Here is a 23,189-nt window from a genome sequence, read left to right as displayed (position 1 = left end):
GAGGAAGCTTCAGAGTCCAGGGTTTTGCTTTTGATTTGTTTTTGTCTGTTACACCTTATTAACACCTGACTACTTTGCTAAACCTATAAAACAAGGCCTGTGCTATTTTAGAACAAATCAGTGGTTGTGAACATGAGTCAATAGCTGAATTTTTCACTATTAGCCCCATCCCTTATATAAGCACACAGAGAATATTTTCTTTCTTTTTTAAAATTTTTTAAAAAACGTTTACTTATTTATGTATCTTGTGGCTCAGTGATAGTGCACTCGCCTGGCATGCATGAGGCACTGGATTTGGTCCTCAGCACCACATAAAAACAAAATAATGTGAGAATATTTTCTTATATGAATGGAAGCATACTCTCCGTTTTACTGCCATTTGAGATTTTAAATTAAAAATCCCTAGCATCCATATATTTAAATAGTAGTAAAAATAGTTGCATATTATTAGTTCATGTAAAGACTATCATTGCTTAGTTGTTCATAAATAGTCTTATGGGCTTTAAAAAAAAATGTTTTAACAAACTGTTCGCCCAGGGCAGGCGCCTGGGTCTCCATCCCGGATCTTGGGGTAGAAACTGACACAAAGCGGGCCTCGGCTGAGTCTGGGGGTGGGGTTGGGGTGGGCTTCGGGGCCTAGCTCCACCCACACCCCGTGAAGGCCAATCAGCTCCGGAGAATGCCCCCCTCCTGCTCCCCCTTCCAAGCCTGCGACATTCCACGTCCCCCAGCTAGCGTCCACCCTTCTCGCTCCAGGATCTCCTTTCCTTTGGGAACAACTGCTGCCTGCTCCCAGCTGGTCCTTTCTGCAGGATCCCGCTCTGCAGGGAATAAATAGCAGGGCAAAGGGTGAGTGGGGGCAGCGTGGGTGTGGACCAGGAGAGGCCTGCTGTGGCCACAGGCCCAGGGCTGTGTGCCCCTTCGGGGAGAGGGAGAGAGGGATCGAGGCGGCGAATGCCCGGGAGAGGTGTGGACTGGTGTGGGGGCTCCGTGTGCACGCCCCCGGGTGGCAGAGCTGTTCCACAGAGGTCCTTCCTTCCTCTCTGGGCCTTCTCAGAATTTTCCCTGCAGCTCAAAACCCGTTTCCTGCTCGCTCCATTGTTATTGCCTCTGCTTGCCTGGAGGCGGAGGACCCCCTGTTTTCGAGTTATTTGGTTTGTGTTCCAAAAGGAGCTTTTGAGATTTGTTCAAAGGACCCTTGAAAGTGATGTTGTCTCCTGCGCTGGAGGCTCGATATTGAATTCCTCTGGGCTAGCTGGTCTCTGCTTAACCCCCCCAAGGTTAAAGTCCTCAGCTCCCCAGTGCTGCAGGGGCCCAGGGCTCTGGGTTTGTTTGTACTGGAGGAGGGAGGTGGGGGGCGGGTGGTGGCAAGCGTGGGTGCGGGGATTGCGGAAAATGTTAGTCTGGAATGCACTGGGCCTGAGGCAGCCAGTGCTGGATCCCACAGTTCCTAGAAAAACAGCCCCCAGCTGGCCGCTGACTTGGCCCAACCTGAAAAGGGGGGAGAAGGCCTTAAGCACAGTATAGGGGGAAAATCTTTGCCAATTGGATCATCATGGAAACTTTCCTGGAAGTAGTAGAGCTCTGACTAGACATAAAGAACAGAATGTCTTTGCCTAGCTGACCAGCCAACCATCTGTCCATCCTTTCATCCTCCAAACTGTTTATTTGTACATTAATTGCATTTCAATAGTTGGCTTTCTTTTTTGCTTCGCTTCACTTTATAAAAAAAAAAAATGTCTGGGTATAAAGAATGCACAATAACTAAAAGCAGTCTAAAGGATGATAAACGAATACTGACAATCTTCTAGGCCAAGAAATAGTGCAACGCAGTACCTTAGATGCCATGTTGGGGGGTGGGGGAGCTCTTCTCTCCCCCTGCCTTCTTGGAGACATGGCATCTGTCATGATTTTAGTCTTAATCATTCCCTTATATTCTTTATAGTTTTACCACATTTATGTGTGTGTTCCAAAAGCATATAAGTGTTGGTTTCCCCATTTTTAGCTTTCATATTAAGGAATATTATCCTGTATGTACATGTTCTTAAATCTGTAAGACTCACCCTGTTGACGCTTCTTCCAGTTTCATTGTTCATGGTTTAATTTGTCCATTCTCCTGCTGGGGGACATTTGGGTTGTTTCTAGTTTGGGAGAAGTATTAGCTATCTATAACTAGGTGGCAAATTACCCCAACACCTAGCAGCTTAAAGCCAAAAACTCCAAACCAAACCAAACAAACCTTATTATCTCCCTGTTATCTCACACTCTGTGGGTGGGGAATCCAAGGTGGCTGAGTTGGGAGTCTCTGACTCAAGGTCTCTCACAGGCTGCAGTCAAAGAATCAAGGTGTTGGCTGGAGCTACAGCCCTCTGAAGGATAGGAGTGGGCCAGGGGGCCTCCTTCCAGCTGACTCATTGGACTGCAGCAAGGCTTTCCGCCTACCTAACTCTGGCTGTACACATTAGTTCTTTGTCACTTGGGCCTCTGCATAATGGTCAGCCACTTTCCCAACGTAAAGGGGGCTTCCCTAGAGAAAGGAAGAAAGAAGAATCTTTTTTGTCATTTAACCTCAAAAATAGCGTACATAATTTTTGCTATTTTCTATCCATTAGACATAAATGACTAGATCCAGCCCACAAAGGGAAGGGATTTCACAAGGGCATGAAAACCTGGAAGAAGGGCTGGGAGGGCCTTTTCAAAAGCTGCCCACTACAGGGTATATTAACAGAAAATGGAGCTTCTAACACATTGCAGGAGCTTCTCTAGAGTACACACCTCAGAGTAGAGTTGCTGGGTTATTAGATTTTTGTATGTTCAACCTCATCAGGTTATTTACAAGCTGTTTCCAAAGTGCTGAACCAGTTTGCATTCCCTTTAGCAATGCATGGAGTTCTTGTTGCTCCACATGCTTGTCATAACCTGGTCTTGTCAAATTTCATTTTTACCCAATCAGACAGAGAGGGCATAGCATTTCACCTGCTTTCAGTTAGCATTGCCCCATAACTAATGAGACTGCTATCTTTTTATATGTTGATTAGGTATTGTGCTTTCTGTGAGTGAAATTCTAGTTCCTGTCCTGTGCTCCTTTTCATATTGGGTTGTGTGTCTTCTCTTGGAGTGCTTTCATTATATAATCTGCATGCTAATCAATCCTTTGTAGCAATGCATGCTGCCAATGCCTGCTTTCAGTTTGCTTCTGAGGTTTTCTTTCTTTCTCTGTATCTCTGTCTCTCTCAATGAAAACAATCTTTGAATTTTTATTTCAAGATACTTTTATTGATATTGCAGTCAACAATTAGTCTTATTCCACTTGGAAACTGATTTTTTACATTTTTAAAAATTTTGTATGGATAATTAATTGTCCCAGCACTGATGTTCTGCATTAATTAAGTTTTCCATATATGCACAAACTTGTTTTAAGCTCTTTACTCTTTTTATCTAACTCAGGAACAATACTAAATAATTTTTAAATACTATAGTTTTTATAATGAGTCCTCAAATCTGATAGGAAAATGTGCTCCCATCTGTTTAGTCTCCTACTTTAACAGTGTTTTAACTGTTCTTGGACCTTTGACCTGCCATATAAATATTTAAATAAATTTGTCATGTTCTCCAAAACTAAAAAGCAGGCAAACAAGCAAGCCTGTTGGGATCTTGATTGATACTACATTAACTTTGTGACTTAGTCTGGTTTTGTGTTGCTGTGTTAGAATAGTGATACTGGGTAACTTATAAGGAATAGAAATTTTTGGTTTAGTTCTAGAGGATGAGATATCTAAGATCAAGGGAACTGCATCTGGCGAGTGCTTTATTGTCTCATTATCCCATAGTGGAAGGGAAAAGAAAGGGTGACAAAGAGTAAAAGGTCTCTGAACACCTTATTTTATAACAAACCAACTCTCAAAATAATGGTATTTATTCATTCATTACATTCCATAGCCCAGTTACCTTTCATTAGGTCCATTTCTCAAAACTTCAGTATCAGGGATTAAATTTTCATCATATAGTTTTGGGGTAATACATTCAAATATCCTGGTACATGAGGCTGTTTATTTAAGTTGTCTTTAACAGTTTGTGCTACTACTCCCTAGATTTCTTTTACTTAATTTTTGTTGAATTTACTTTTAAGTACATTGTATCTTTTACTGCTATTGTAAATGGTTTCTTTTATATAATAAGTTATATTCTGTAGCTTAATCTTGTTAGCCCATGCAAATCCAGCTGCTGTTTTTATATGCTATTATTTGTCAATTGAATTTGATAGAATGAATTAATTTAAATTTACCTGTAGAGTCTTTCAGATTGGTTATATAGTTATTTCATTGGAAAATAATGACAATTTTGTTTCTTCCTGTCTAATTGTTATACCTTTAATTTCTTTTCCTTGTCTTACTGCATTGGCTAGGCCTTCCAAAATAATGTTTAATAAAAGAAAAAAAGGACATCTTGTTTTGTCTTTAAAATAATAAAGAGAAAGACTTTATTATATCAGCTTTAAACCATGCATTGTTTTGTATATAATATTGTTTCCACAATAAGGAAGGTTATTTCTTCTTTTTATTTATTTGAATTAGGTATATATGACAGCAGAATGCATTTTGATTCATTGTACACAATTGGAGCACAACTTTACATTTCTATGGTTGTACATGATGTAGAGTCACACCATATGTGCAGTCGTACATGTAATGGTTCATCTCATTGCACCATCCTTATATTTCTTCTTTTGATGAGGACTTTTATTATGAGTGGATGATTCATCACATGTTTTTTCTGTAGCTATTGAAAGTATCATATAATTTTTTTCTTTAAATGTATTAATGTAAATCATAGTTTTTAAGCTATAATATTAAATTCATTTTGTATTTCCAAAATAAAGCTAATTTGAGATATATATCAACTCTATATATGTGTATATATAGTAGACATATATCTCATATATATACATATATAAACTTTATGTGTGTGAGTACACATATATATATATATATATATATATATATAAAGACAAACATTATATATTTCCATCTACTAGTGTGAATTGATATTGATTTGTAATTATCCCTTTTTATACTATCCTTGTCTGGTTTTGGTATTATCACAAAAAATGGGCAGTATTTTTTCTTTTTGTTACTTTATGGAAGAATTTGTGTAAGATTAAAGTTTCTTTATAAATTATTTAGCCTAAATAACTAATATTGTATTCAGATAATTATGATATCAATTCCATTGAATTTATTGAAACTGACCTTTTTGCCTATTTGCTTGAAAAAATGTGTTCTCTAATTTTATAATGTTTAATGTGTACCTTTAGAATAAGTGTGTGAATTATGAATCTGATTTTACATATCCTTACCAAAATTATATCTGCTTGAACTGTGAATTATAGAAATTGTTTAGTTTTCCATATATGATCATGAATTTGGCAACTTGTCATTGTAATCTATATCTTTTTATTTATATATTGAAGTTATTTTATTACTGAATTGTGGTAAGTTTAACATGTCACCAGAATGTAAGAATCCTACATTAGGGATACCTAGCAATACTTTTTGTTTTATAATCTTAGTTTATAAAAACATAAAATCAAGTCTTGATTGCCATTTTCATAACTTACCTGACTTTCATCCTTTGACATTAAATAATTTTGAATGTTTGCTTTAAATATATGTGTAGTAATTTAATTTTAAATTAAATTAATTAAATTTTAAATTTAAATCCTGGATTTAAACATACATACTTATTCAAATACTTTTAAATACACATATATAATAAATATGTAACAAATAAATATTTACTATTTATCTGATAGCTTATAACTTACTGAACAATTTAGTTTATTATATTTATTATAATTAACGATACACTGTATTTCCACCATGTTATTCTTTCCTTTTTATTTTCCTTTCCATTTTTGTCTTATTCTTTTGTTTCCCCATTTTTTTCTTCCTCTTATTTTAAAATTAGAGATATTGAGTATAATGTTTTAGGAATGTTCTTGGTTTATTACACATTTGAAAGATTCAAGATATTCTTAGCTTTAACATGTTTAGCTACATTTAATTTAGCATATTTAAATTAAATAGCATTGATTGTCAGCTCATGTCACATGTTTACTATTATTATTACTGAATAAAAGCAGTGTTCAGTTTATCAATAGACTTGCTTAAAGAATTTACTTCTAATAAAATATTTAGTTATGACTTATGTAAAGTTCACTATATGCATTTACTGTGAGGTCAGGGTACCAAAGGTTTTCAGTACCGCAGAAGACTCCTTTCCCTATCCCAGTCATTTCTCATTCTTAAAGATAAGCTTGTTCAGAAGTCTATCATCACATATTGGTGTCATCTTGATCTTCACATAAATTGTATCATACAGAAGTATTCTTTGTGCTTGATTTGTTTCTTATAACACAGGTCTATGAGAATCATCCATTCAGTAGCACATAACATTATGATATTCTTTTTTTTTTTTTACTTAGTAGTAGTAATATATTGTGTAAGTACATCATAAACATTTGTCCATTCTACTGTTGGTGGACATTCCCCCCCCCTTTTTTTTCCTTTTGCTTTGGATATTTGAAACATAGCAGACTTGAATATATTTTTAAGTAGGTAAAAATACTCATTTCTTACCTTTTAATTGAACATACATCTAATCAACCTGAATAGATCATTGCAGCTTTGCAAAATGGCTATAGCAGTTTACCCTTCCATCAGAAATATATGTTAGTTCTAGTAGCTCTAGATCCTTGTCACCATTCAATGTTGTTGTCACAGTTGTTTTTAGCCATATAGGATGTCTCTAGGTAGCTTATGGTTTTACTGTGCATTGCTTTGATTACTAATTATATTAAACATCTTTTCATTTTTATTGGCCATTTGAATATCATCTTTTCTGAAGTGCTTGTTCATATTTTTCTAATCAATTTTTTGAGGCCATTTAGCTCTATTCTGGATATATATATGCATTCTTTGTTGTATTGATGAGTCGCACATAACCTCTTACTATCTGTGGCTTGCCTTTTCACTTGAAAATGATGTCTTCTAATAAAAGAACTTTTAAGTGTACTTCATTTTAATAATATCTAATTTTTATAGTTAACACATATGTACTTAACAATTGTTCTACTAACCAATTTTTTCTCTCCCTTAATCACAAAAATTTACTCTATGCTTAACTGTTTTATCATTTTCATTTTGACCTACAATTCACCTCATATTACCGTGTGTGTATATGGTATGGCATGAGGTGTGGGTCAGGGTTCATTTTTTCCACATAGATATGTAATCAGTAAAGAACTATTGAAAAAAAATATCTGGACACCGTTGGATTATATTATTGTAAAACAGGCAACTGTACACATGTGAGTATATTTTAGACTCTATTATTTTTATATATATCATTGAACTTGAATATTTACTTGCTTATAAGTTGATTAGGATTTTTGAATCTATGTTATTGAGTGGTACTAGACTCCCATATTTTGTTCTTGAAGTGCACTTACCAGATTTGGTATCAGAGTCATGCTAAGAATTATTTTTGCAAATAATATTTAATAGAATTACATTTTTCTAAATGTTTAGGAAAATTTATCACAGAAACCCTTATAGATCTAAAGTTCTTTTGGGAGAAATGTTTTTAATTTTGATTTTTGACTTAATTACCACAATGGATAAGATTATATTTTCTATTTCTTCTTGTGTCATTCTAGATAAATTAGGATTTGAAGGAATTTGAAAATTCACATAGATTTTGTCAGATTTATGGTTATTCATATTGTTACTTTGTTATTTTTAATGTGATTTTTGGACTATAATAGTATTGCCCTTTTATTTCTGATCATCTTATATATTTTCTCATCCCTTCTCTCTCTATTGATCAATCTTACTTTGGCTAATTAAAAAAAAATCTTTAGTTTTTTGTGAATTTCTTCACCTTTTTGTTAATTTGATTCCTGCTTGTGTTTATTATCTCCTGCCATCTACCTCCTTTAGCTTTGTTATTTTTTTTTTCCTAATACCTTAAGGTACAAGTTTAGATATTTTTCTTTCAGCCTTTCTTCTTTTACTAATATATACGTTTAAAGCTATAATTTCTCTCTAGTAGTTGATTTTGCTGCCTCCCACAAATTTTTATACATTGCATTTTAGTGATTACTGAGTTAAAAACCTTTCCTAATCTCCATTATGATTTCTTCTCCAAAGGGTTGTGTTCTTTAATTTCAAATCATGGTAATTTTCTAATTTATTTTTGATTACTGATTTCTATTTTAATCCCAATTATTATCAGAGAATATTATTATACATAATATATTCTCTATGCTGAGTTTTTGAGACTTGCTTTATGCTCAATATAAAGGATTTTTTTTAAAAAAAAATGTTTAACATATACTTAAAATCATGTATATTCTCACTTGTTGGGGATCTATCTACACTATACAAGTTAATAAGATCAAATTTGTTATTTATGGTTTTCAAATCGTGTCTCCTTACTGATTTTTATGCCCTCGTTTAAGCAGATTACTCAAAAAGATGCACTTAAATCTTCAACTGTTGCTTTGGGGCTTGTGACAAGGCCATACATAATGGCAGAGAGAACATGGCAGAGCAGAGCTGCTCACCTCAGAGCCAGGATGGAAAAGAGAGAAAGATGAGTGGGCCAGGCTCCCACCATGCTCTTCCAGGGCACACCCCAGTGACCTCCCACTAGGCCCCGCCTCTTAGTCCACAGCCTCCTAACAGCCCCCTCTGAGGCATGAGCATTTAACAAATGCGCCTTTGATGTCTAAGATCCGAACTGTAGGAGCTTCTCTGTGCACTCACAGCTAACGTATCTCACTTTTAAATACTTTGTCTTCTAATCGGATTTGTGATTCATTTACATTTGAAAAGATTATTGATCAGTGTTTTGGTTTAGGCTGCCATATCAAAAGTGCCCTAGACAGGGCGTCTTAAACATCAGACCTTTATTCCTTGCAGTTCTAGAGGCTGGGAGATCTAAAACAAAGATGGCAGCCATCTCCTGTGGTGAGGGCTGGCTTCATAGACAGAGAAGGAGCTTTCCTCTCTTTCTCTTCTTATGAGGACACTGCTGTAATCATGGGTGCTCAGAGTCAGGACCTAATTTTAATGTAAGCACATCACAAAGGTTCTACTTGGTAGCATTCGCTCAAGAGGTTAGGGTTTCAACATAGGAATTTTGGAAGGATGCATATATGCAGTCCATAACAATTGGTTAGAGTCTTCCAAGTTGTACGTTGTTTTCTTTTCTTGCTTTCTTTCCAATTAAATATTCTTCCCTTCTATATTATTTATGAATTATTAAAATTTTGTTACTTTTAATAATTACTATACATATTCAAATCTGCCTTGCCGACTTACTACAGTCTACCTTAATCATTACTTTTACCTGTTCTAAAATAATTCAGAACATTAAAATAGTTTATCTCTATTAACCCCCACCTTGCATTTGTGCTGTTGTTAAATATTTCATTTTTTCATGTTTTATATTTCACAAGACATTGTATTTGTTGACTTGAACAGCCAATATTCACTTACATTTGTTTATTTATTTACTCTTTCCAGGGTACTCTATTCCTTCCTGTAGTTCTGTGCTCCTATCTGGAATCATATTACATAATTCTGAAAAATTCCTTTCATTAGTTCTTACACTGTTTGCCATTCAACAATTCCCTTAGTTTTGTGTATCTAAATTTGTTTTTTACTTTGTCTTTATTTTTGAGTGATACTTTGTTGTGCAAAGATGCCTTGGTTATCAGAGATGATGATGATGATGATGATGATGATGATGATTTTGGAATTCCATCATGTTCTTGCTTTCATCCTTTCCTTTGAAAAATCAGCTGTGTTTTGTTTCTTTAAACGGAAAGCATCCTTTATCTTTGACTATTATTAAGTCTTCTCTATAAATTCACCAGTTTGTCTGTGAAATGCCTGAGCATAAATTTCTCGGTGTTGGTTCTGTTTGAAGACTGTTTCCAATGTGTGGTTTTCATCTCTTTTTGGCAATGTTCAATCATTCATTGTTAACATATTTCTTCTGTTTGATTTCTACTTTGCCTTATAAAATTTTGATGATGCATATGTCATAACTTCACCATTTCTCATAATTATTATGTTCTTTCTACATTTTTAATCTTCTAAGCTTCATATTTTCTTCCCTCTGTGTTATTTTTATATATTTTTTTCTCTTTTTTGTTGTTGTTCATGAGGGTTTATTTTATTTTGAGTTTCTAGGAATTCTTTTTTTTTTAATTTGTTCTAATTATTTATACATAATAGTGGAATGCATTTTGACACATTGAACACAAATGGAGCACAACTTCTCCTTCCTCTGGCAGTACATGGTACAGAGTCACACCAGTATGTAATCATACATGTATATAGGGTAATAATGTCCATCTCATTCCACCATCCTTCCCATTCCCACACGCCTCCCCTCACTCCTCTCTAAACAATTCAAAGTTCCTATATTCGTCCCCATCCAGCCCCATTATGGATTAGCATCCACTAACAACAACAACAACAACAAAATATTTTGCCTTTGGTTTTCTGGGTTTGACTTATTTTGCTTAGCATGATATTTTCCACCTCCATCCATTTCGCTGCAAATTCCATAATTTCATTCTTCTTTAAGGTAATAACATTCCATTGTGTATATGTATCACATTTTCTTTATCCATTTATCTGTTGAAGGTCATCTAGGTTGGTTCCATAGTTTAGCTATTGTGAATTGAGCTGCTCTAAATATTGATATCACTGCATGACTTTAGTATGGTGATTTTGAGTCCTAATGATCTTTGTTATACTTTGCCAATTATTGGATTTTTGTGTCTCAAATACTGTTAATGCCATCTATTAAATTATAAATCTCAATCTTTTTATTTTTTGAATTTACATTTTACTCTTTTATAGTTTAGTTCCATGCTGAAATTATCCAATATTCTTATAATTTTCTTTGAATATATTAGTCACAGGTGTTTTTTTTAATTTCCTGGTTTAAGAATTCAAATATCTGAACCATTGGTTATTCTATTTTTATTGTCTGTTGTTTCTCTTAGGTTTTGGCAATTTATCCTGCTTTTTAGCCTCCCTTTTAATTTTTGGTTTAATTCTAGATGTAGTGGAGAATAACTATAAGAATTCTGGTAGATGTTATTGTTTTTTAAGAAGATTGGGAATGAATGGGTGTAGGTAAAGTACCAATAGATAATTTCCATACTACCAAAGGTTAGTTTTAGGTTTTGGTAGGATTGATCCACTTCATGTTTACCCTTTCTCCAAAAGTATAATCCTTACTCTTAAGGAGTGGTTCTCTTAAAAAAAAAAAAAAAAAGAAGAAGAAGAAGAAGAAGAAGAAGAAGAAGAAGATGATGAATTATTTTTTGTTTTAATTAGTTATACATGATAACAGAATGAATTTTGATTCATTGTACACAAATGGAGTACAACTTTTCATTTCTCTTGCTGTGCATGATGTAGAGTTACACCGAACCTGCAGTCACACATGTGCCTACAGTAATGATGTTAATCTCATTCCATCAGTTTTCCTACCCGCTCCCTCCAACCTGTTTGCCCAAAGTTCCTCCATTCTTCCCACGCATCCCTCCTTCACTATGGGTCAGCATCCACTTCTCAGAGAGAACATTCTGCCTCTTTTGGAGGAGATTGGCTTACTTTACTTAGCATGATATTCTCTAACTCCATACATTTACCTGCAAGTGCCATAATTTTATTCTCTTTTAATGCTGAGTAATATCCTATTGTGTTTATGTACCACAGTTTCTTTATACATTCATCTGTTGAAGGGCATCTAGGTTGATTCCACAGTGTAGCTATTGTGAATTGTGCTGCTATGAATATTGAGGTGGCTGTGTCACTACAATATGCTGATTTTAAGTCCTTTGTGTATAGACCAAGGAATGGGATAGCTGGGTCAAATGGTAGTTCCATTCTAAGTTTTCTAAGGAATCTAGATACTGCTTTCCATAGTGGTTGAACCAATTTGCAGTGCCATCAGCAATGTATGAGTATACCTTTTTCTCTACATCCTCATCAACACCTATCATTGCTTGTATTCTTGATAACTACCATTCTGACTGGAATGAGATGATATCTTAGAGTAGTTTTGATTTGCATTTCTCTAATTATAGAGAATTTGAACATTTTTTCCATATATTTGTTGATCAATTGTATATCTTCTTCTGAGAAGTGTCTGTTCAATTCTTTGTTTATTTTTTGGTGTTTTGTTGTTGTTGTTGTTGTTGTTGTTTTTGTCCTTTGTATGTCCTGGAGATTAGTGCTTTTCTTTGTTCTCCCACTCTATGGACACTCTCTTCACATGATTGATAGTTTCCTTTGTTGAGAAGAACTTTCTAGTTTGAAACCATCCCATTTATCGATTCTTGATTTTGAGGGGCTTCATCTACAAAGCAATCCTAGATTAATCTGAGTGCTGGGGGGTCAATGATGAGGCAAATTTTATCTTAGTTCACCTATGCTAGGAAGGAAATTTCCCTTCTTAAGGACATTGAGAAACATAGGGCCATAATCCTAACTGTTCAAGATTCCAGGAGACCCTCTCAGGAGTTGGCCTCATTGAGCTTCCCTTCTTAGCATAGTTCTTAATTGGCTCCCTTTGTCTCTATCTCTTTATTCTCAGGGTTAGTACACCTGTTGTTTTCTGCAAGTTATTTAATTATTCATTAAATGAAATTTAAATAAACCCCACGACCCTACCATGTTATTGGTTTATATTCCACTCCCCATTATTATTGTCTAAAAAATAGAGAATATCCAAAAGGAAAAAAACACAAGGAAGGTGGAGCTCATGTCCTTCATTTTCTGTCCCTCAAGGATTGTATCTCCTCTAGTCCTCTTCCGAAGACCTCAGTTGATTTCTTATCAGAGTATTGCTTATTTATCAGTTACTTTCTGTATTTTTTCCAGCTGTTATTACTGTTGTTCCAAAGAGATTCTGTCAATACCCGAACTGGAAGTCTCTCAGCATTTTGTTTTATACCTCAAATCATTTTCCTTTTTCTTTTTTAAAATTGTATTGGTTCTCCTTAGTTATACATAATAGTAGAGTCCATTTTGGTAAAATTACACAAGCAAGAATATATTTTATTCTAATGAGGACCCCATTCTTGTACTGGCAAATGTCATAAAGCCATTCTTCTTTATCACTGGGTAATATTCAATTATATCTATATATCTCTCACAATTTCTTTATCCACTCATCTGTGGATGGGCATGCGAATAGCTTAACTCTTGTAAATTGTGCTGCTATAAACATTGATGTGGCTATGTTACTGTAGTATTCTGATTTTAAATCCTTTGAATATATGCTAAGGAGTGGGAAAATTGGGTCAAATGGTGGTTGTACTCTTTAATTTTTTGAGGATTCTCCATACTGCTTTCCAGAAGGATTGTACCAATTTGCAGCCCATCAACAATGTACCAGCATTCTCTTTTCCCCATATCCTTGCCAATATCTATTGTTACTTGAATTCTTTACAACTGCCACTGTGACTGGAGTGAGATGATATCTCAGTGTAGTTTTAATTTGCATTCCTCTACTTGCTAGAGATATTGAACATTTTTTTCAATACATTTGTTGATCATTCATATTTCTTCTTTTGAGAAGTGTCTGTTCAGTTCCTTTGCCCACTTATTGATTGGGTTATTTGTTTTTTGGAGGTTATTTTGTTTTTGGTCTTTTTGTTTTTTTTTTTGTTGTTGTTGTTTTTGATGGTTATAAGCTTTTTGAGTTATTTATATATCCTGGATATTAACACCTTATCTGAGAAGCAAGGTGGCAAAGATTTTTTCCCATTCTGTAGGTTCTCTCTTCATGCTCTTAATTGCTTCATTTTCTGTGAAGAAGCTTTTTAGTTTGATACCATCTCGTGTATTGACTTTTTTTTTTTATTTCTTTTGCTTTAAAAGTCTTGTTCAAGAAGTCAGTTCCTGTACCAATATGTTGACGTATTGGTTGGCCCTACCTTTCTTCTAATCAGTGCAGGGTATCTTAGGTATCTTAGGTCTTTGATCCCCTTAGAGCTGAGTTTTGTGCAGGGTGAGAGATAGGTGTTAACTTTCATTCTATTATATATGGATTTCCAATTTTCCTAGCACCGTTTGTTGAAGAGGCCATCTTCAGTGTTTTTGGTGTTTTTGTCTAGTATGAGGTAACTGTATGTGGGTTTGTATGTGAGGCTTGTTCTATTGGTCTTCTTGCCTAATTTTTTCCTTTTTCTTAATGTACATCTTTTATCTGGAAGTGGTGATGCACACCTCTAATCCCAGCTACTCTGGAGGCTGAGACAGGAGGACTGTAAATTCCAGGCTAGGCTGGGCAATTTAGCAAGACCCTTTTTCAAAATACAAAATAAAAAAAGGCTCAGAGTGTAACTCAGTAGTAGTACATCCTTGGGTTCAATCCCCAGTACCCACCCACAAAAGAAATCTTTAAGAATTTTTTAATGTATACCTTTTGATAAATTCTCAGCATTTGTCAGTTTGAAAATGGCACTTCTTAAGAGAGTAGTTGAATATCATTTGCAGGATGTAGAATTCTATATTGTTTATTTCCTCACTGTATGTTGAAAATATTTTTTTTCTTTCTGTTTCTACTCAGAAGACAGGATTTTAAACATCCGTTATTTACATGATCTGTTCCGGTGTTTTTCTCCCTTGGAATACTTTTATTTATTTTTCACCTTTAAAATCCTCTGTTCTTTATTTTTCTATGATACATCTAAATGAGTATTTTTCTTTGTATTTATCTTATTTGAATTCATTAGGTTTCCAGGGCCAGAGGACTGGAGTCTTTTAACATCTCTGGAAAATATGTAACAATTTTTTCCAATAATAACTTATCTGCAATTTTTCTATTTTATCCATTTGGAGATCAGATCAAGTGTATGTCAGCTCTTCTTCCTCTACCCTCCATATCTTCTATCCTTATTCACATTTTCCATCTTTTTTATAGATTTTGCCTGAATTGTGAATAATTTTCTCTGTTTTAGATCCAGTTCAATAATTTTTCTTCAGTTTTATATAATCTTCCATCTCTTCAATGAATTTTTATTTTGAACTATTCTCTTTCAGCTATTATATTTTTCATTTCCAGTTCTGTTTGGGTTGCTTTAAAAATATACTTATTTTCTGTTGAAGTTACCAAGCTTCTCTTTCATTTTTAAAATTTGTAACATACTATGGTTATTTTGTATTTTATGTCCATTAACTCTAATATCTGAAGTCTGCCAGAGTCTGATATTTCTTGTGTGTTATGGCTGTCTTTCATGGTTCTTTGCTTCCTTGATTTTTATGTGATTTTTGTGCTCTTTTGTGTGTGGAATTTTTTTTCTCTAGAAATTCTTTATAGATGCATTGAAGTTAAGTTTTCCAGAAATGATCTGCATTTGCTTCTACCAACCAGAAACACTGCCAAAATGGGACCACTTCAAATTATATTATTTGCTTAGGGCTCTTCAACCCACAAAAGCAGCATGAACTCAATTGCAAATCTATGTGGTTAAATCTTGTGGTTAGTTACTGATTCTCAGGGATTCCCCCCCCCCTTCACTCTCCAGTAGAGTTAAAACAAGCAGGTTGCATTGATTTCTTCTGTGTTGGGCAATTGTTTTTCTCATTTACTTTTACCCTATAGAAGTACTCCTATGGTGTCTGAGCTTTGTCAGGGGTCACCTTTTAAATTAAACCCTTTATATGGGAGTACATTTCAATATTCTAGACTGGAAACGTCACATAGTCACTCCTCATACATTCTCTAGGGTTTTGCAGAAAAAATCATGGTGAAAGCCAGCTTTTCTGCTTGCTTCCCTCTATATTTCCTGTTTTAGTTTTGTTTTCAGTTTTGCAGATTCCTTGTTTTCTTGTCATTTCATTGATGCATTAATAATATTTCGTATACACAGCTTCACCAGTAGTTTGATTCAAGGTATCTAATCAACTAAACTTCTAGAATCAAAATGCTATGTTGACATCTTATTAACATATGACACTTACATGGAAACATATATCGGTATAGCATAAATGTATAGCTTTGTGAATTTTTATGAATTTAATACATCCTTGGGCCAATATTTAAATTCACTGAGAAAACACCAACAATATTAAAAAAGCTCTCTTGGGCCAGTCACTAGTTTTCCAAGGGTCAATATTATTGTGAGTTTTAATTTCAATGGTTAGTTTTCTGTGTTTTTTTTTTTAATTTAAGTAACTATAATCCTTCTGTATGCGATCTTCTTTTTCTAGTTTCTTTCATTCTCTAACACATTGGTGAGATTCAACCATATTGTGTATAATGTAATTTGTTTATCCTCATTGCTGTACAATATTTCATTATGAATATATCAGAACTTATTTAAACATTCTACTGCTGATTCTACCAAGATGACAGAGACCAGGATGGCACCTAGAATGAAGAAACAAGAACAGTAATATTTAGTGGCTTCCAGTTGTATACTGTTTGGATGGTGCTGGTGAGAAAATTCTAGTATGAATCTTTTAGCTAACATTTCCATTGGGTATAGACCTAAGAGTGGTAAATAGACTTTAATTTCAAAATATATTTGCAACATTTTTAAAAGGTAAAGTGTCTAAGGAAAAAATTACAGGTCAATTCCTCAATGTACAAGTTTAACTAATTCTTTTTAAAGAACAGCATAATGTTTCATAGGGTGAATTTTTAATAAATTGTTCATTCTTATCTCAATATCTATTTCAGTGCTTTCAGGATTTCATGGCAGACTACCTTAGGGCCACTTAGAACAGAAATCTAGAAGAAAATCAAACTCAAGGAAAAGTAGAAATAAAAATGACAAGGGAGTTAAAGACAGAGCTAATAATGTGGCATTTGATCAGAGAGAGTAGGTAGAATCAACTCATGTTTTGAGGAAAGCATTAGGAGTTATAGAAAGTAAACAAAAATTTAAGGAGTAAAATCAAAAGAAAAGAGCATATAGAAAACTTGCAACACAGGAAACTTGCCATTTGGTCAGTTTTTTTTTTTTTTTTTTTATGTCAAGCTATTGAGAAATGATCCTAGGGACTTCCTTTCTTCCCCTCATTTGCCTTTCCTGTCCATCCATCCAGTGGGCATTATGGAGCACCTGTTTGTGACCTAGTGAAATGGAGAATTGAAGCACAGTTTGGAGCCTATGCATCCTCTACTTTGGGGAATTGCAATGAAACCCTTAAATACTACAAGAAGTGTTCTGTCCCCTTCACTACTAAATCCACCCTCTCCTAGAAGGTAGTGTGGGTGCTGTTTTATAACAGGGGAACAAATCTTTACATGGTGCCCTCCTCAGCCAATTTGGGCTGGAGACACCTTCTCCTTGGGTACTTAGCAAATAAGGACAAGGGCAAACAGAGGGAAGGTGAAGCTAAGGAATTCATGGGCCACACAAGTATCCTCCCGGCCTTTGGGACCAGCCATAAAAAGGCTCAGGTGGCTTTCTCCAGGTTATATTCTTGAGCTCACCAAGCTAGACACAAAGGAGATTCCAGACAAGACCTAGTCAGGCATGAAGCCAGGTCATGGCTCCAAGGTCAGATGTTGAATCACACCCTTGGTTAAAATGGGTCAGAACTAGGACCAGTCCAAGAAACTCCCACCTAGAAAGATATTCTATTTAGAGCAAAGTCAACCAACTATTTATGATTTTTATTTAGTTTTTTAGTTGATTAAATTTATTAAATTACAAAATAAATATATGTAACTATCAAAATGATAATAAGGTATATGAAGAAAAATACTTCAAACTAAACCATCTACAAGGAATACTTCAGATAAATACTTATAAATAATCCATTTATTATCTAAAGTAACTGATTCTAATACTTTGGTATGTAATTTAAAATATTAGAATATATTTTAGTATTAGAAGCTACATAATTTTTGTCTTTATACAAGCATATGAAATAATTTAAAATTGTATAAAAATGCATACTCTTACTATAACATTCAATTAAGTATAATGATATATAAGTATGTAACATTTTATATTTAATATACATGTATATGCATATATATATATGTAATGGGAAAGAACACACACCTAACATATATGTATATATTTGTACATTTATACATATATACTTACATAAATATATGAGTACTTATGTATATGTGTATGTATAACCGTGTATATGTGCATTCTTCTATGAACCTTTATTTCCTTTTCCTTATAGTACATATGTATATGTGTATGTATAACATGTATGTATGCATGTGTATGTGTATGTATATAATATATATATGTATATATACACACACACACACATATATATATGTATATGTATATATACATACACATATACATATATATGCATATAATTAAGCCTTCCTTGGAAATAGTTGTTTATTATTCTATATAAAGGTCTATTCTCACCGATTTTTTTTTTTTTTTTTTTTTTTTTGGTAAGAAATTTTCCCACTGCACTCCTAAGGCGGGTGCCATAGTCTCTATAGAGGTTTGGGACCGCACATTGGAGCAGAAACACACACAAAGCAGGACCTTTGCATCCTGGGGTTGCAGGCCAAGCTCCGCCCCTAGCGTGCGGCTGTCAATCAGCCCCCGGGACTGCCCCCTCCTCTCCCCGTCTGCGCCGCTGCCCACCTCCCCGCTGTAGGCCTCCCACCCGGGCCGACTGCCCCCTCTCCTTGTCCCATCCGCTACGGAAACGCCCTCCCTCCTCTCAGATAGCCGGGTGTGGAAATTGCTGGACCAACGGTGAGTCTTGTCCAAAGATGGTTTCTGGAACCGGAGCAGGCCCCAGCGCACCCTCCGAATTAGGGGCAGCTCCGGGCGCTGGTCACGGCGGCCCAGGTGGGAGAGAGGCACCGGCCGAGTCCGGGGCTCGGCGGCCGGGCGCCCGCGGAGCTGCGAAGGTGGGCGGGTTCCAGGACCGGGAGCGCCGGGCCCCGGACCGAGGTCTTTCCAGGAGGGTGCCTGGAGCCTTTCCACCTCTGCTCTTTCCGCTCTTTTCTGCCATTCTGGCTCTTAATTATTTCGTGCTGAACTTCTTTCCTCCCGGAACCCAACCACCAAGAGACTAATGCATCTCGCCCCTTTTTAGACATCTTCTTTTTTTCATTTTAAAGCTGCGTACAGAAAATAGTATATCAGATGCCAACATTTTTACCACCTTTCTTCAGCACTCCGCCCTCCCCTCCCTAAAATAAGCAGTTAAAACCCTCTTTCTAACCCTTTTTCCGGCGTCATCCTCAGAAGTTAAGTTAGATTGTATCTTTCCAGGGTACTTTTTTGTCCTGTGTTATTTTGATGTAATATCTGCACCTTTATTCTGAATTTAGTATTTCTTTCATGAAACTCATCGCGAGGTTTTAACCTGCCCTACTATTAGTCCTGACATTTCAGATCCCTTCTCATTTAGCTGAGAAACCTGAAGCCTACTGTAAAGGACAAGCCTACTGAATTGAAGCCCTAAAATAAATCTGTAATATAGGTCTTAGTTTTATCCCCATTTTGCAGCGAATCAAACTGAGGCACAATGGAATTAGGTAGCTTGTTCAGTCACACAGCTGGTAGCACTGAGATTTGAATCCAGTCCATCATCTGACAGTCTGAGTATCTAACCATTATACAATCCCATATTTCACATGCTAGAGCTGGCACCTGTAACAGAGGTGAAGTCACCACATTGACAGGTGTGGTGTGGTCTGCCAGGACAAGCGATTCAAAGAGGAGAGAGCAACTGTCAAATGATTTATCAGAGAGGAAAGAACTGTACATTAATATGTTTTAGCTACCCATTGTTTGACAAACGGATTTTGACAATAGGTATTTTTAGGCGTTACGAAAGTAGTGCAGGTAACAATACAATCAGTGCAGAATTATGTAAAAAGTTGCCTTTCTCCTATTTCTCAGGCTAAACATTATTAACTGGTAAATGGGTATCCTTCCCCGCCATAGTACGAATACATACATGGTTTCCTTTTTCCCCTTATAAAATCGAAAGCGTACTTAACAATTTGTACATATGTATTTTTCCTTTTCCAGTGTGTCAAGGTGCATTCCCCCAATACTAGAGATTTAAACTCTTCGTAAGAATTGTAATTCCTAGAGCGTAGGTCCCATAATTTGTCCATCTTTTTCCTAATAAATAGAAATAAACTAGAGAAGTTTGTCTTTAATAAAAACGGCCGTCCTCACTCCTAGGATGGGACCGCTGGGCGTCCCAAATGTGCCGCAATGCCGAGCCGCCAGGCCCGGCGACACAAAGAAGCGCTGTCCCCTGCCAAGCGCCGCCCCCTTGGTCTCCCACTCCTGCCCGGGAGGAAGTGGGGAGGAGGAGACTCGTCGGGAGCCGCTCCTCCCCTCCCACTCGGATCTCCTGGATCAGGATCCCAGCTCACCGATCGTTCGTGCGGTCAGCGCTCTGCAGGGAAGCCCCTTCCCCTCCGAACCTGAGTCCCTCTAAGCGCCAGGCCCTGCCCCCTCCCAGCTGTGGAAACTGCAGGGTTACCTGGTGAGTGGGCCCATCGGAAAGCCTCGCGGGCTGGGGAAGGGGCTGGTGGCGGTGGCCTCCGCCCGGTGGATGAAGACGGACGAGGCCCGAGGACCGGGGGCCGCGCTGGGGTACCCAGCCGACCTACCGAGGCGCGCGGGGACCTGGGGGTGCCCTAGTCGGGGACGGAGGCTCCCGGCGCTGAGGGTCCCTGTTTCTGGGGGCGATTTTCCCTGCTCTCGGCTGTGCACCCCGTGCCGCAGTGCCCCGCTCCGCGGATTCTGACTTTGCTGTTGGCTTGCGCCTGCTTTGTGTGGTCGACTTCAGACAGGCCTGGCACCGAACGCGCTTTACGCGTTGAGAATACCTGGAGAATGCCGAAGGCCAGGATGGAGGCAGGGCCAGCTCAGGACCACACAGGTAGCTGGTGATGGAGCATCACTCCTGCCCTACCGGGCTTTGACCTCTGCAAACAGGGTCTCTAAGACTGAGATCTTTCACCCGCTTGAAATGTCCCCTGGAGACTGGTGTGTGGGAGGGTGGGCGGAGGAGGGGACCCTGGTGAGATACCCCACCTCATGCACAGACTGCGGTGTCCCCTGCCTGGAGAATTCTCTGCCAACCCAGCGCAGAGATTTTCTGCCGCTACCCTCCTCCCTGGCTGGCCGCCCCCCACCCCCACCCCCAGGCCCCCTCTGCTCCACTTCTGACGTCACCCACTCGCTCGGTGCAGACTGGCTCTGGGCCTGGGAGCTAAGGAGGGGAGAGGGGATCCGGCACCGGACTCCAAGCTGATTACTGACAGCCTTTGGGAGATCTGGAGGACCTTTCTCACACATTGTGCCTTTGAGAGAAACCCTGTGAGGCTGGCAGACCAACACGTAGGAGACGTGGAGAGAGATGGAGACCAGCAGGGAGGGAGCGGGGGAGGGAGAGACTGCGCGGTAGCGAGTGCGCGGGGGCGGGGGAGGGGGCGGGGGCAAAAAAATAGGAAAGGAGGAAAGAAAGAAAAGGGTCTTCTTGCTGCGGGCAAGGGCTCCTCGATTATGTAGCTGTCCTGAAAGTCACCCAGCGGAAGTGAGCAAATATGAGTGAAAGACAGGGGGTAAGGGAAATAGAAAAAAGCGAAGTTTTGAAGCTTTACTACTATGGTAGTGGGGAAGGATTGAATGATGAGGCCCACTAGAGAGGTTTCAGAGATACTAGCAAAGGTATGGGGCAGGGGGGAGTGCGTTTTTTTACTTTTAAACAGCATGGTAAGTATATGCAATTTTACTTAATTTTAAAATTTTAAAATTATTATTATTATTTGAACTTCTCTGTCCTTCCATGAACATTCCATATTTTTTATGCATGAATTAAACAAAAAGAAATTTCAAGTTAAAATTAAATAAGAATTAGCAGGGAGTGTCGAGTGTAATGCAAAAGAAGTGGTCGAAGAGCTCCAATTCTGGCTTAGTCGAAGTTCATGGACAGTGAAAAAGATATAAGGTTTTTAAGGAAAAAGAAATAAAGGTTCATAGAAAGAAAATGGCATGGAGAAGAAAAAACAAAGAATTGAGTGTGTGTGCTATTAATGAGTTTTAAGTTCAAGCTGTTTGCTGAAGAAGTGGTCCTGTGATTGCCCTTACCTTCAAATCAATCATTCAGTCACCCATCCACAGAACACCTGTTCATTCTCCTGGAGAATTCAAAGAATAAATTGCGTTTTATGACCTCAGACACTGTGCATATCAGTATCTAAAATCAGCTACAGTAAAGGGCGTCGCCCCATCTTCCCTTCCATACATTTCTCGCAGGGAAAACCCTGTTTGCATCCTGTGGAGTACTTTATGGTAGGAGTAGAAAATCTCTTCTCTCCCTGAGTTACAGGTTTGCCTGGGTGTCTTTTGCTTTGGACAGCGACTTCAATTGTAGCAAGCTAGAAGGGGCAAAAGTGGACCCAGAGGAGAGAAAGCAGAAGCTAGGTCACTCCCCCTGGGAGAACAAACAAGAATTCAGGACAAAGACAGAGCATTTCGTTCAAAACCAAATGTTGTGTTCACTGATAGCTGGTTAAAGTAAGAACAAAACTGGCTACAGAGTTCAAGGAACCCTCAGAGGAGAGGGAATCAGAGATACATGTGGGCAGATGGACAACCAGACAGGAGGCAAAAGAAGACTTTTAGGGCTAGTAAGATAGGATCACTTGATCAATCTACCTAATCTTTTACATACTTAGTCATTTAATATATGTTTACTGGCTTGGTTGAACTTACATTATCTCAGTATTCTTTGTACTTGTAATAATAACATATACAGCATTTCAAAAGATTCAGACTTGTATAAAGATGAAAAAAAACTATTCTCTTTTTCCCTTCCTAATGCGGTCAAGGTTAGCACATTCAACTGTGGCCACCATAAATTTTCTCTGTATGTAAAAACCTGACACTCAAGGAATGCTTCTATCCTCTTGGTCCACTTCTGGTTCTTCATTTTTCTGTCTATATTTGTAGTTTCATGTGGCAGTAGGATCCTTGAGCATTTGTCTTCAATGCTGTCAATTTCTGTAAAAACTTTCTAGAAGAGGAATCGCTATGTTGAAGAATAGATTCACCTTTGAATACAAGTTGCCACTGTCAGTCACTTTCAAGAGTGCAGACATTCTTGGTCATTGCT

At 37.1% G+C, this 23,189-nt stretch overlaps 1 protein-coding gene across 4 annotated transcripts in view; it reads left to right on the top strand.

Moving 5' to 3' along the window:
- The first annotated feature begins 692 nt into the window (after positions 1 to 692).
- Tcaf1 (TRPM8 channel associated factor 1) overlaps positions 693 to 23,189 on the top strand; it is a 43,975-nt gene continuing 21,478 nt past the window's right edge. For 2 of the 4 annotated variants that reach the window (XM_013359272.4, XM_040291318.2), the window contains exon 1: positions 693 to 849. The gene's annotated coding sequence lies outside the window, so the exon portion shown is untranslated. Of the gene's footprint in view, positions 850 to 18,638; positions 18,794 to 20,374; positions 20,553 to 23,189 lie in introns of those variants that run through there. The other 2 variants (XM_013359273.4, XM_005326620.5) reach the window with 2 other exon arrangements.

The sequence above is a fragment of the Ictidomys tridecemlineatus genome, chromosome 2 (genome assembly GCF_052094955.1).
Source record: "Ictidomys tridecemlineatus isolate mIctTri1 chromosome 2, mIctTri1.hap1, whole genome shotgun sequence".
Lineage (NCBI taxonomy): Eukaryota > Metazoa > Chordata > Mammalia > Rodentia > Sciuridae > Ictidomys > Ictidomys tridecemlineatus.
This window is presented reverse-complemented; position numbering and strand designations above follow the sequence as displayed.